The sequence below is a fragment of the Macaca nemestrina genome, chromosome 7 (genome assembly GCF_043159975.1).
Source record: "Macaca nemestrina isolate mMacNem1 chromosome 7, mMacNem.hap1, whole genome shotgun sequence".
NCBI classification, from domain to species: Eukaryota; Metazoa; Chordata; class Mammalia; order Primates; family Cercopithecidae; genus Macaca; species Macaca nemestrina.
In genome coordinates this window covers 94,420,662-94,433,675 of record NC_092131.1, presented here as the reverse complement: position 1 = coordinate 94,433,675, position 13,014 = coordinate 94,420,662, and the positions used below count along the sequence as shown (strand labels likewise).

At 39.3% G+C, this 13,014-nt stretch overlaps 1 long non-coding RNA gene across 1 annotated transcript; it reads left to right on the top strand.

Annotated features, from left to right (window-relative positions):
* Nucleotides 1-21: 21 nt before the first annotated feature.
* LOC105479388 (uncharacterized) lies at nt 22-1,488 on the top strand. Its single transcript, XR_985864.2, has 3 exons — nt 22-116; nt 870-946; nt 1,264-1,488. It is a non-coding gene; the product is annotated as an uncharacterized lncRNA (long non-coding RNA).
* The last annotated feature ends 11,526 nt before the right edge of the window (nt 1,489-13,014 follow it).

Below are 13,014 nucleotides of genomic sequence, written 5' to 3'. Positions count from 1 at the left end.
ACTAGCAATACCTAGATGAATAAAAAACAGCACAGCCTCTGACTTCAAAGAATCCACTAAAGTTGAGATGCCCTAGGGATTAAATAAGCCAGTGTCCCTAAAGCTATCTAGCATATGTAAGCACTCAATACACGTTATTAATACTTTTTCCTTTTATAATTGATTTTATGGATGTAGAGTCCTGACTCTCAAAGCTCCAGTTGGAGATGTTTAATGAATAAGAGACCTAAATATGTAATTTTCACATCTTAAGATTTGTCATCAATTTTTAAAATTGTTGCAGCATGTGTTAGTTCTTACTTTTAATACTAAAAATCTTTTTCTGGGTATCTATTAATATGTAGAAAGCTTCACTTCCACCACGTCCCATAATGCTTTCCACCACCTTATAAGGGTGTAATATTCCCACTTTCTTAATGACTTAGAGTGGCTCAAAGAGGTGAGGTGACATGCCTAAGGCGCGCGCGCACACACACACACACATGCACCCACACACATTGCTTGGAGCTGTGCCCCTTCCATGCCCAGGTGGGAGTTGGCTGGTGCACCGCACCTTAGGAGTAGCCGAGTTTGGTAGCACTTCATTCTGTCAGACAATCAGGGCGACAGAGAGGAGCAGCCCGAAAACTGTAATGCCGCCGTTAATAAGCAAGGGAACAGCTGCTTCACTTGCCCATCTGGCAGCCGGGTTTGGGAGTGACTGGGTGCAATGTAGTGACTGCACTGCCCAGAGATTAGAAAGAGCAATGTTCTCCAAGGCTTCCCATGCGCGTAATTGTATTAGAAGAGCTAGCATGTTAATGGTGGATGTGGTGATAATAACAATAACAGCAGCAACAACAATAATAATACTATCCTATTTTTTTCAGAAAAGATAGCCTAAAAGGGTTAAGAATCCCAGCAAGACACAACATAGACGGGGTGAAAACTCGTGGCAGGATGGAAGGTATAAAGACGCCGGGGAAGTGACTGGGGAATAATAAAATAAGAGGGAAGCTAAACCAGTGACCCTTGTCGGCAGTGAAAAGCGGGAGATTAGAAAATGTTTCATGCTAATTTCCATGGAGATTTCTTTAATTTAGCGAAGATTGCTTCCCGGGCTCCGCCTGGCCCGCGCCGGCCCGCGTCCTCGGTGGTCTGGGCGCCCCGGCTGAGCAGCTAGCGGGTCACTCGGGCGGCTCCGACGTCTCTATCAGCCGCGCCCGCGCCGCCCGCCTCCCAGCGCTCCTGCCCGAATCTCGCTTTTTTTTCTTTCCGTGGCAGTCTTAGGATTCTTGTCACATGATGGCTTCATCGGGCCCTTCTCCTCCTGATCCTTTCAAGCTCTTTCTCCTGCCTGGCATATCAAAGGAGATTTGTGGGTCACCGAGCCGGGACGCAGCGTATAAAGTCATCAGCCTGGCCGGCACCACCTCGATCATTTGCCGCATTGTTCTTGCAAGGAGCCCAGGACGGCTGTGGCTCTTTAATAACTAGCTTAGTAGCCGAAAAATCTTAATTTTCAAAAATACAAAATAAATAAATAAATAAATAAATAAATAAATAAATAAATAAATAATAAATAAATAAAAGAGACAGTCTAATAGTTTATTCGTTTTTCCATACGCTCCTAATTGAAACTCAGTAGCAGCCTAAGATAAAGCAACACATCAGATGAATTAAAATGTTTCACAGAATTTTTATTATTTAGCATTATTATTGTTCTAGAATGAAATTAACAATTTAAATACGGAACCCGCTTGCTAATTCAGCAACGAGATTAGAAACGGCACTTTTAAAATACGTATTGTACGGTTATGTATGCACAAGCCTTTTAGAGAATAACTGTTTTAAGTTTACCGCATAATTGAAATTCAAACGACTTCACCATCACAGTGAAATACGTTTTAAATGGAAGATTTCTGCAATGTATATGGAGGTGGATGCATGTGTGGTTATGTATGTATATACAGTATAACATAGTCTCCAAAATCAGCCCCGGTGATAGACTCCGTATTTCAACTCTTTTCTGGGTAAAGATTGCTCTTGTTTGCAGAAATATGCAGAACAGATCAGAAGATTGCCTCTTCCCGCTTCCTCACTGAGTTTTCGCCTGCTTCATCTACTTTTCTTAATTCCCACGGAAGCTGCAATTAAGGCCTGAGGCACTGGCTTCAGTGAAAATTTTACTGGAGTAAAACTCTTCTGCCAAGTCATTTTTGATCAAAGACATTTCCGTGGCTGTTGCTGCTCCGGTACAGTCTGAATTCTCTTCTCTACTTTTTCTCTTGTGCTTTATTTTAGACCTTCTGGCTGCATTTTCAGAGGTTCTGTGTTGCCTTACTATTTTACAGGCATAACTTTTATTAATTTGCTTTAGTTAGTTACAGCCTGAAAGGTCAGGGCAAGTTTCTTTGGCATTAGTTATCTATCATAAAATTTGCCTATAAAAAAGGAAGCGTCCCCTTAAAACCTTGCCTCATGATAAGACATAAATTCCTAATCACTGTGATGTGTTTGGGGAAGGAATGTGGGAGTCTTGCATTAAAATTTAAAATAAGTTTTTGTCTTCAATCCTTACAATTCATGTGACCAACTAAGTGTAGCAAATACATAAATTGTATGTCTAAAACAATACCAAAAGTATAACACGATTTATGTACATAAGTAAATTCACAAGTACTCTATTTAGCTACAGAAAAGTTCTTGAGGCCCTTTTCTAGAACTTTACCATTTCAATAATTAGAAATAATTCAGAGTTGATATGGCTATTATGTAATGTTCATTCCACTGTTTCCTACTTCCATACCCATAACAGACTTTGAAGAAAAACCTTGCTCTAGGTCACACTTGGTCTCAATAATTTATCCCACTCACCCACCCACCCACCAGAGGGCCACCAGCAATCTACTGTACGGATGCTATTGGCCATCCCTAATCAAGAGTAACAAGCATATTTTGTGGTTGTAAACCACTAAAGTCACCTCTTACTATCAGTTCTAGAATATTTAGAATGCAAAATTTTTATTCAGTGTCCCCTATGACAAGAAGGTTCGTTTTACATTTTTTCCAACCCCGAGTGATTTTGGAGAGACATTTGACTCTTATTTTGATATTCCATTGTGAGAATATCCTTGACTTCATTCATGAAATATAGAGACCTTTTGGATCACTCATTGAGCACTATCAATGGAAGCTGGATTTTGAAAATAAGAAAAAAGTGTAATAGTTACAAATAGCTGCCATATTCATTAGCTGGTGATAATTGATAATGCTATCATACCTATATATCTCCACAGTAAAAATCTGTGATCCATAATCAATTAAAATATTTTTATGAGTATATAAAAATCCTTTTTAGCTAACAGAACACGGACAGGCTATTAAGGAGTTTTTCTTTTCTGTTTCTAATATACATACATTTTGTATGTCAGATTTTTACAATGAGGCAAGGAGTCTATGGTAGACATATTCATCTGGAGATGAAACATATACTTAGACTGACAGGATTTGGGATTTGGTAATCCCTCAATCATATAAGTGAGCATGGGTCATTTCTGTAAAAATAAAACCTTAACTGGCATATTGGGGAAAAATACCTGGCTTATTTTATTTGTTTTACTTTGTTCTCATTAAGCTCTTATATTTAATATACAATGTAGTCTCTCATATTCATCTCTCTCTGTCACCTCCTCAAAATTTGAGATTATTCTTGCATTTAATTCTGGGCTTAATGACAATGCATTCCCACAGGATCAAATACCATCATCCAGAGTTAAAGTTAGGAGGGATGGTATTATATCATTAATTTCATAAATATGCAGTAGTAAAATGAAGTGTTACCCGGTGCTGTCAGCATTCAGCAAATTCCTTCGTGTATGCTCAAATACATTAACTGACCATGTGCCTGGGTTATTAGATATTCACACTTTGTAAGAAGATTTTCCAAAAGTGATTTTGCCCCCTTTGTTTAAGGGTTGTATGGATTGTCAAGATAGGAAATGAGAAAGGGGGATTTTATATCACATCTTAGTGTCCAACCCAGACATGTCACTGCTTTTCACTGTCGGTGTTTCCCAGGAAATGTTCTTAGTGGACTCAGAATCCTTATGACACACTTTTATTCTTATATTAATACTGATGAGAGCTGAAGTATAAGCCAGGGCCTATTTATGAGTGTCTTAACACAGATAATATGACCAAAATAATCTCAGTATTCAAACAAAATGTTAGGATCTTTACCTGACTTGCCTTATTTGGGTAATCCTATTTTAAACTATTTTAATAATCTGTAAAGTTGTCATTGATCAATTTGATGGAATCTGAAGTCTTCCTTGCTTATTTAGTTACTTATTTATTTATTTATTTTTTTTAAAAAAGACTAAAAGCAATAGCTTGGCTTAAGATGCCGGAGGTACTGGGAGAAACAATGATAGAAAGTACAAAACAAAGAGTAGAGACATCACTGTTGGAAATAATTTTGCAAACCTCAGTACATGCATGTGTGTTTTTACCCCCTTCTCCCATTACTGATTTCCCCTGGCTCTACCTCCTCATCCACTGAAAAAAATTTCCTGAAAATTAGGTGAGAATAATACGCCAATACCCAGAAATATCACAAGGAACTCACATTGTAACTTCTTTCAGAACCCAAGAATGGGTAGTCATTTATTTTATTTAGGGTTCTGAGAAGAGATCCTGCCCCAAATCTTGTTTCTAGGCCAGTTTCTTGGCCTTGGCACTATCGACCTCTGTTCTGGGCAATTCTTTGTGGTGGGGCTGTCCTGGGCACTGCAGGATATTTAGCTGCATCTCTGGCTTTTACCCATTCCTGTTAAAGTGACCAAAAATATCCCTCCAAATTGCAAGATTTGGCAATGAAAGCATGGGGTAGGGGGAGGACAAAAATATCCCTCTAATAAGAACCACTGCTCTGGGACACTTCATTTGTTTATACTCCTTGGCATTTTCCCCATCTCTTCTTCTCATCTCCATCCATCCTTCTCCCCTAATGCCATTCCTGGTTTCCTCCTTCTAAACCTTCTGGTCTTAGTTGAGTAGGTAGCCCCGTCTGGGAGGTCCTCCTTGATTTGGAAAGATTTAGATGTCTTCCCTGTTCTCCCAGACCTAACATACATTGGTCTTTATGACCTTTCACGCCAAGCCCTCAGGGGTGTTAGCTCTGTTGAGGACTGGGAATAAGTCTGTTTCCCATGTGGCCTCAGCACCTCACACAGTGCCTTGCACAGGAGAGTCTGTGCCATGAGTGAATAAAGGTTGAAGACTGAATACTGAATTACGGGTGCGCTTTGCATATGTTATATTCCTTTTTTTTTTCCTTGACCCGGGCAGTTGCAAAAGCAATCTGCCCACCCTTAGTAAATTTGAGATCCCTTTGCTGTCACTTTCCATAACGTGCCCTAGAGTGGCAGAATGCAGAATGCAATTTCAGAGGTGACTGCCAGCTTTATTTGGCGGCTATCTTCCCAACAAACTCATTTAGAAATTTGGGTGGATGAAAATGTCAGCTCTACCTGGTGATTTTCATTTCAATATGGTATATTTCCCTGGTTCCCAAACCTTGGGGAAAACACTGGGCTCTGGAGCAGGAGGAGGCTAAGGCAAGACCTCTCCTGGTGCCAGTGTTGCCTGCACTATTCTCTATTGGATTTGCTTGTAGAGAAAGCGGGCTTGGCAGGCAGTGAGGCCTTTCCGTGGGCATGTGCAGGAGAGTCTCAACCACAATAGCAAGCTCACACCTTGGGTCTGGCTCCTCTCCTGCTTCATTAAGATTTTTCTATTCTGCTCCCTCTCCCATTCTTCTTGGGAACTGGGCCATTTCAAAAAGAGCGAGATGACTCTAATTTTGTGCTTTTAAAAAGCACACACAGGAAATTTGGATACATATGGATGCATGGACTTATCATGTCAGCAGCACTGACCCCAAAACGCTGAAGGGAATGGTGTCTGAGCAGACCGCTCCCTTCTTTGAAGCCCAGGAGCCTCTTCTGCTCTCTTTGGACATGTAAACATCTCAGCAGGGTATGTAGCTTTAAAAACTGGCACAACAGAAGACAGAAACTTAGGGTAAATAAAGCATGAGATGGTGAGAAAAAGGTTTTTCTCTCTTCCTTATGTGTACCCCTCATACCTTGCCTGCTTACCAAAACACACACACACACACACACACACACACACACAAACAGTCAAGTGGCACATCTTCAGGGGAGTACAGAAGGAAAGGAGGCTGAAAGCAAAGGTTCTCAGCACTGTCTTGAGTTAGCTGGTAGCCCCCTCTTTTTGTGCCTCTATCTCCTTCCATGTCAAAAATACAATGAGATTTAAAATAATGAATGATTTCCAAATTGCAGCCAACCCACTATGGCCCTGTGTTCATTTACTTACTCACATGGTTGTATTAGAAAAGGAACTAAATAACAAAGTCCCCATCTACTTTTGAGATCAAGCACAGGTGTGTGAATTCTTTTGTTTCCCTTAGTGGTAGATCACATTTATTGAATAAACACTATGTACAAGTCACTGAGCTAAGGACATTATAAGCAGCATCTCATTTAATCACCACAATCACCTATGATTATCCTCCATCCAGAGTTTGAATAGCAGAGTGAAATAGAGTGGAAAATTACAAGAACCAGGCAAATGGAGTTCAACTAGGTTCTTTAATTGTTTTAATTTTTTAAATTTAACTTTTAATTTTGAGATAATTGTAGATTCACATGTAGTTGTAAGAAAGAAAACTTAGATGCGATGTACCCTTTACCTGGTTTCTCTCAATGGCAACATCTTGCAAAATTAGAGTATAACATCACAACCAATGAATCAATTTTGATACAATCCATCAATCTTATCCAGATTTTCCAGGCTTACATGTACTCATTTCTGTGTTTTATGTGTGTGTGCGCGTGCATATTTAGTTCTTTGGAATTTAATCACATTTATGTATCTAATACCAGAGTCAAGATACAGAACATTTCAGTGAGGGTCCCCCTAACTGTTCCTGCACAACCATGCCCATTTCTCCCCTGCTTCTTCTCCCTCCTTAGCTCATGGCAACTGCTAATCTGTTCTCCATTTCTAAAATTTTGCCATTTCGAAAGAAGGTTATATATATGGAGTCATACAGTACATAGCCTTGTGAGATTGGCTGTGTTAAGTCAACATCATTTCCTTGTGAGTCATCCAGTTGCTGTATATATCTATAGTTGGTTTCTTTTCATTGCTGAGTAGTATTCCATGGCATGGGTGTACTACAGTTTGTTTAACTACTCATCCACTGAAGGACATTTGGGTTTCCAGTTTTTAATCTAATATGAAGAAAGCTGCTATCAACATTTGTGTATAGGTTTTTTATATGAACATATGTTTTTATTTCTCTGGGATAAATGCCCAGGAGTACAATCACTGAGTCATATGATAATTTCATGTTAAGCTTTATAAGAAACTGCCAATCTGTTTCCCAGAGTAGCTGTACCATTTTACATTGCTACCAGAAATGTGTGAGTAATCTGATTTCTTTGCATCCTCCCCAGCATTTGGTATTTCACTATTTTTAGCTTTAGCCACTCTGATAAGTGTGTAGTCATATCTCATTGTGGTTTTAATTTGAACTCTCCAATGGCTAATGATGTCAAACATCTTTTCATGTTATTTAACTATTTTGGTATATGACTTTCTATTTTTAAAAATCCTGTATCTTCCTCCAAAATTGGAGCTCTTCATAGATATCCATGTGAATGAATCAAGATGTAAGGGGATCTATAATTTGTTACTTGGCGTATGGCACTAAGAGGAAGACGAATAAGTTGCAGTCAAAAAAGATTCATAGAAGTTAATACCACATGGTGGGTTTTTTCCCTGATCTTTTTGCTATGCCCAAGCAGTAGTTTAGCCAGTGGGAAAAATCAGCCAAGATGGAAACAAATACAAACCTAAGAACATTTAGGATGCCACTTATAATAAAAAGAAGTTTCCTAAAGTATTTAGCTTTTTGTTTTGGTTTAGTTTTAATAAAAAGCTGCTTCTAAATGCCTGCCCTCTTATACTGATCCATGATCCAATTTGAGAGTTGTTTCTTTGTGTTCATTGTCAAATGATCCCTGTTCTTTTACCCGTGTCTGGGTGGTCAGAGAGGTTAGAGGTATGGTGAATAGATCGTAGCAAAAACTGTGTCTCTTGATACTGAGGTCCTCATTATCTGCTGAAAACTCCTACCATTTTCCTTTCATTCAGAACAGCTCTACATACTTCGTGTTTTGGTCAGTCCTCTAATAGCCATCCAGAGAAGTAGGGCAATATTCTTTTCCAGGCCATCATGAGATAAAAATAGCATATACTTTGGTATAAAATAAGTCTCAGTTTGAATGCTGACACTGACATTCACTGACAGTGTGACTTGGAACTGGTTACTTAACATCTCTGAGCCTATTTTTCCTCAACTGTGACATGAAGATGATACTAGGGACTTCATGGTATTGTGAAGATTATATACAGTGTTTGGCACCCAGTTTTGTTGATGGTAGTCACACCCTCCCCAATGATATTTCTGTTTTTACTTTTTCATCCTTCTAGCTTCATTTACTGTGAGTCTCAATTTCTTACCGGTATCATCAGCACTTATTGGGTGCAGTCGCTTCCTACTAAAGTCACCCAGTCATCCAGGGATAATGAGATAAATCTCCTGCTTCTATAACGACCTTTTTTTCTGAGTATTCTGGGCTTACTTCAGCAAGTCAGAGGTCATAGAACCATTATCTTGAAAGAGAGACCCATCTATCCCAACACTTTTGATACTTTTCTTAAAAGAATAAAACAAAACTTTAAAATTGCTGTCTCTACTTGAATGTTTCCAGTGGCAAAAAGCCTCACTCATTCACCAAATAATCCAACGTAATTCTGGGTAGCTCTAATGATGATAAAACTGTCCCTCTGTTGGCATGAAATAGGTCTCTTCTGAATGTTTAACAGCTCTCCCTTTGAGTCATATAGGACATCTTTCACATGTCTGTGTTTAAACATCCACATTTTGGTATCACATTTTCCTTCAGTCCCTGTTCTCCTAAATGAAACAATCCCTCTTTTGGGAGGCCAACGACTCTTTGTATGGCAAGCATTTCCAGGCCAGACCTCTTCATCAGTCTTCTTTGTTTATATCCTACTTAATTAATATTCCTGTTAAAACATTCCTATTAAAACAGCTGCTTGGAACTGACCACCATTCACCAGAGATGAATGTGTAATCACCTCCTTGTTTCTGGATGCTATGCTTTGTTTAATGTGCCTTAATTTGGCATTTCACTTTTAAAAACTCATGGCAAAGTTTGGTCTCAGTGATAACTACCATGTGGCATCAATGAGATTCTCATCTCATGAATTGCCCACCTCTAGGTCCAGAGTCTGTTTGCTGATTCTTTGTTCATTTGTTCCCTCCTCCAACGATGGCATAAACCCTCTCCTTGTGCCAGAGCTGGGCACTGGAGCTGCTGTGCCTGATTTCAACTGTCCAGAGCTCACTGTCTGTTATGAGTTATGAGTTATGTGGAGGGGCGACAGGCAGCGGGCAACATGACACTGATAATGAGCAGGCGAGGGAAAGGGGCAGTGAGGGACTATGGACCACTCAGGGCTAGTGTAGAAGAGACAAATGACTGATTATGACAGAAAGAGGCTTAGGCTAGGATTCCTGGAGGGAAGGCCTGACAAGGAACTGAGATAATGTTCCTGTCTTGTTTGCTTAATCCTTCAGAGGATGGTCCCAATGTAACCGGAACTCACCTCTTTTCCCCTTCTCTCTTAACTCCATGGACCCGGCATACTTCAAAAGAAGAGAATGACTCGGGTCTGGCTAAATATAGCCAATGCTGCAATTCCCCTCACCATCTTTTGTCTAATTTGACTTCTGATGCCACTCTTTTCTGTCTGACCTTTCTTTCACCCTGGACCGGTGCTGGCCACTCATCTTTAAGAACAGGAAGATTGTTTCCATTTGGACATCTTCAGGTACCTGGTGGGTGTGCAGAAAATGCCCGTGGAATGTGTGAACAAGTGATAGAATGAACGACACATGCCAATTCATGGTGAACTTGAGGGGCATATCTGATCTGATTCTGGTGTCTCAGTCTTTGCTTTAGGGAACTACTGGGTAAGATAAGTGTGGATCTCCAGAGTTTATAAACGATTGTTGAATTTGAATCTGAATCTTAACCAGAAAACTGAAAGCTCATGGTGCTTAGATTTTATTTAACAACAAACCAACACTTAAACCTATATGTATCACAGACTGGCCAGTGCCAAAAAAATAATAAAGAAAGTTGGACATGAGGGGTAGAGTTGGGTTGAGCAGGTTGCAAAGGCTTCCTGCTGTTGGTTGGGGAAACTCCCCAGAGAGTGACCTGTGAGGAGAAATGTAAATAAAATCTCCAACGACCTGACAGAACAATTTTAGAAAGAACAATTTACAGACCTGTAAACTTTCTTTTAGCTTTCACCAAATCGTTTTTTATAATCATACAAAATTTCAGAAAATAACCATCATTGTGCTTAGAGAAAAATGCAAATGGATGCACCAAAATGAAGAAAAATAGCCAAACCTAGAGAAAAACATGTTTTCTTGTTATTCATTATAAAGCACTATGCAGTTGGAAGAGATCTTTCCCTTCTCTTTATTTTCTAAGTTTTTCTTTAATGCTTTTATAATAAACAAGAATTACACACTTTTTAAAAAAAAAAAAAAAAAAAGCAAATACATTCTACAAAGTGAAGTTTCCCTCAGCAGAGAAATTAAAGCTTTACAAGCTTGGATTTTAGGGGATCGATAAGCAAAGAGCAGTGGATTGTACAGCAGAGTCAGCCTAACGGGACAGCGCTGTCCTTCTGTCCCGGATGGGTGTCAGGAAGGCCACATAGTCTTGGGAAAAACTCAGAACTGAAAGTAGGCCCTACATTCATTGAGCTTCTCTGGAAACTTCTCGTTAGTCTTTACCCAAGCCCTGACAAAGGGGATCAACAAAATCATTTAAAATGTAATGGAGAATTCAGGAATAGTCAGCTAGCCATCTGAGGCTGATTCTCTAGAAATGCTAGAGAGACATTGAGAGAGAGAGGGAGAGAGACAGACAGACAGAAAGAGAAAATACCCTTTCATTGTTTTCAGATTAAGCGAAGGAGGACGCAGTCCGTTCTACCCTCAAGTCATTCTCTTGAAGCCCATTTACAAAGTTACCTTTGATAGAGAGACTGAGGGTAAAACAATTCTCTTTAAGTGTTCTTCACATGCTTGAGTTTTACAGTTTAGCTGGAAATTTCATAGGGAACGTACAGCTCTGGCATTCCAAGCTTAAGAGCAACGTGGAAAGAAGTGCTGTAGCCTTGAAGGAGCTTCTTTTCTCTTGACATTTGCAGAGCACCTCTGAAGACTCAAGGGCTGCTTAGCGCTCAGATAAAAATCTGATCTTCAAGATATTTATCTGCACAAGTTTTAATCTAAACCTTTCGCATCACCCATCCCTGCAGAGGGGTCATGGGCCTTCATTGAGTTTTCTTTAGCTATTGGGCTGCTCTTTGATGATTTTGGAGTTTTATAGCTAGAGTAAATTTCATTTCGTATTTTGTTTGAATATAGCAAAAAACAGATATTGATTTTTTTTCTTTCTTTTAGGCTTTTAGCTGTCCAATAGACCTTTTCTGTTTTTTGTTTTTTTTTTTTCTGTGCAGTGAGATCCTCCAAGTTAATACACACACTCAGAAATGTTAAGTGTAAAGCAACAGCATGTCAATGAGCCTTAGGGGTGTTTTTAGAGAATCATTTAGTAGGTGCAGTCTTCCTTTTGGTTTGAATGAGTCAATACTCATGTGCCCCTGTTGCATGGGAGCTGATTTTCCTCAGGAATCCAAGTATACCACTTTTCTTTGAAGACTCAGGAATATTTGAAGTAGAACACTGACTTTTTACCTGGCTCCAGTTATTCAGCTTGTGTGATATTGTAAAACACATAATGGTACCCTGTATGGATAAAGACAGGATATGGTTTTTCCTTACTTTTAGCAAGTGGCACTTACAGTTTTGTAGATGGAGCTGGAGCCAGGGAGTCTAGAACACCAAGCTTTCTGACAGCCTAGCTTTTAAGTGCAGCAATTGGCTTTTCATAGCTGGTGACCCTTGGGACCAGCGCACTAACAGCATTGTCTGATGTTGGTGCTGTATGTTAGGAATGTCACAGGAAGTCTAAATTAAATGGCAAGTGCCCTCATGCCTCAGGTCCGCTTTCGGGTTTCTGCACAGAGATGGGCCCTCCCTGAAGGAGGAGAAAAAACTCCCGTGTGTAGCCAAAAGTCAATAAAGTACAGGATCTCTACCAAATTGATTATACCCATAGAAAGGCATTGGCTACAGATGATATCAATTAAGATTTTTATTAATAGGTACAGTTTGGAAGCTTAGATTGACATTAATTTTAATGAGAAATTTATCAATCAAAAATTAGCCCATGGTCTTTTACTATTGATTCCAGAATAGGCACCTTTAATGAATTACAAAGCAAACTGGGCTTTGATACCTTAAAAGAAAGTTAGTGATTTTTCAAGTAAGACACATTTTTTTTTTTCTTTTGCGATTTGATATTGGCATACTTTCTTCTTATTTGTTTTTGGGTTTTTTTTTTTATGCTCATAAGTTTGAGGGAATTAGATATGAAGCCATTTGGGATAATCACCCCACCCCCTCCTTCTTGCTGATGTCAGTATTATGTCACAAACGTATACCATAAATATGTTTACCATATTATGTGATGTATTCCCCAGAGACTTATGGGGAAATGCATTTTTATAAATGACTTGCCACATAAAAGTAGAAGGGAGCTGACTTACTGTACAAAGAAATCCCATGAGGAATCTATGTGCAACGTGAAACAATTGCTTGTAATGTTAAAAATCTCCTGTGTTACAATCAGCAGACTTGAAAACTCAGAGCCTGCCTCTAAGGATTTCTCCCAAGACTGTGCACAACAATGCCCTAATCCG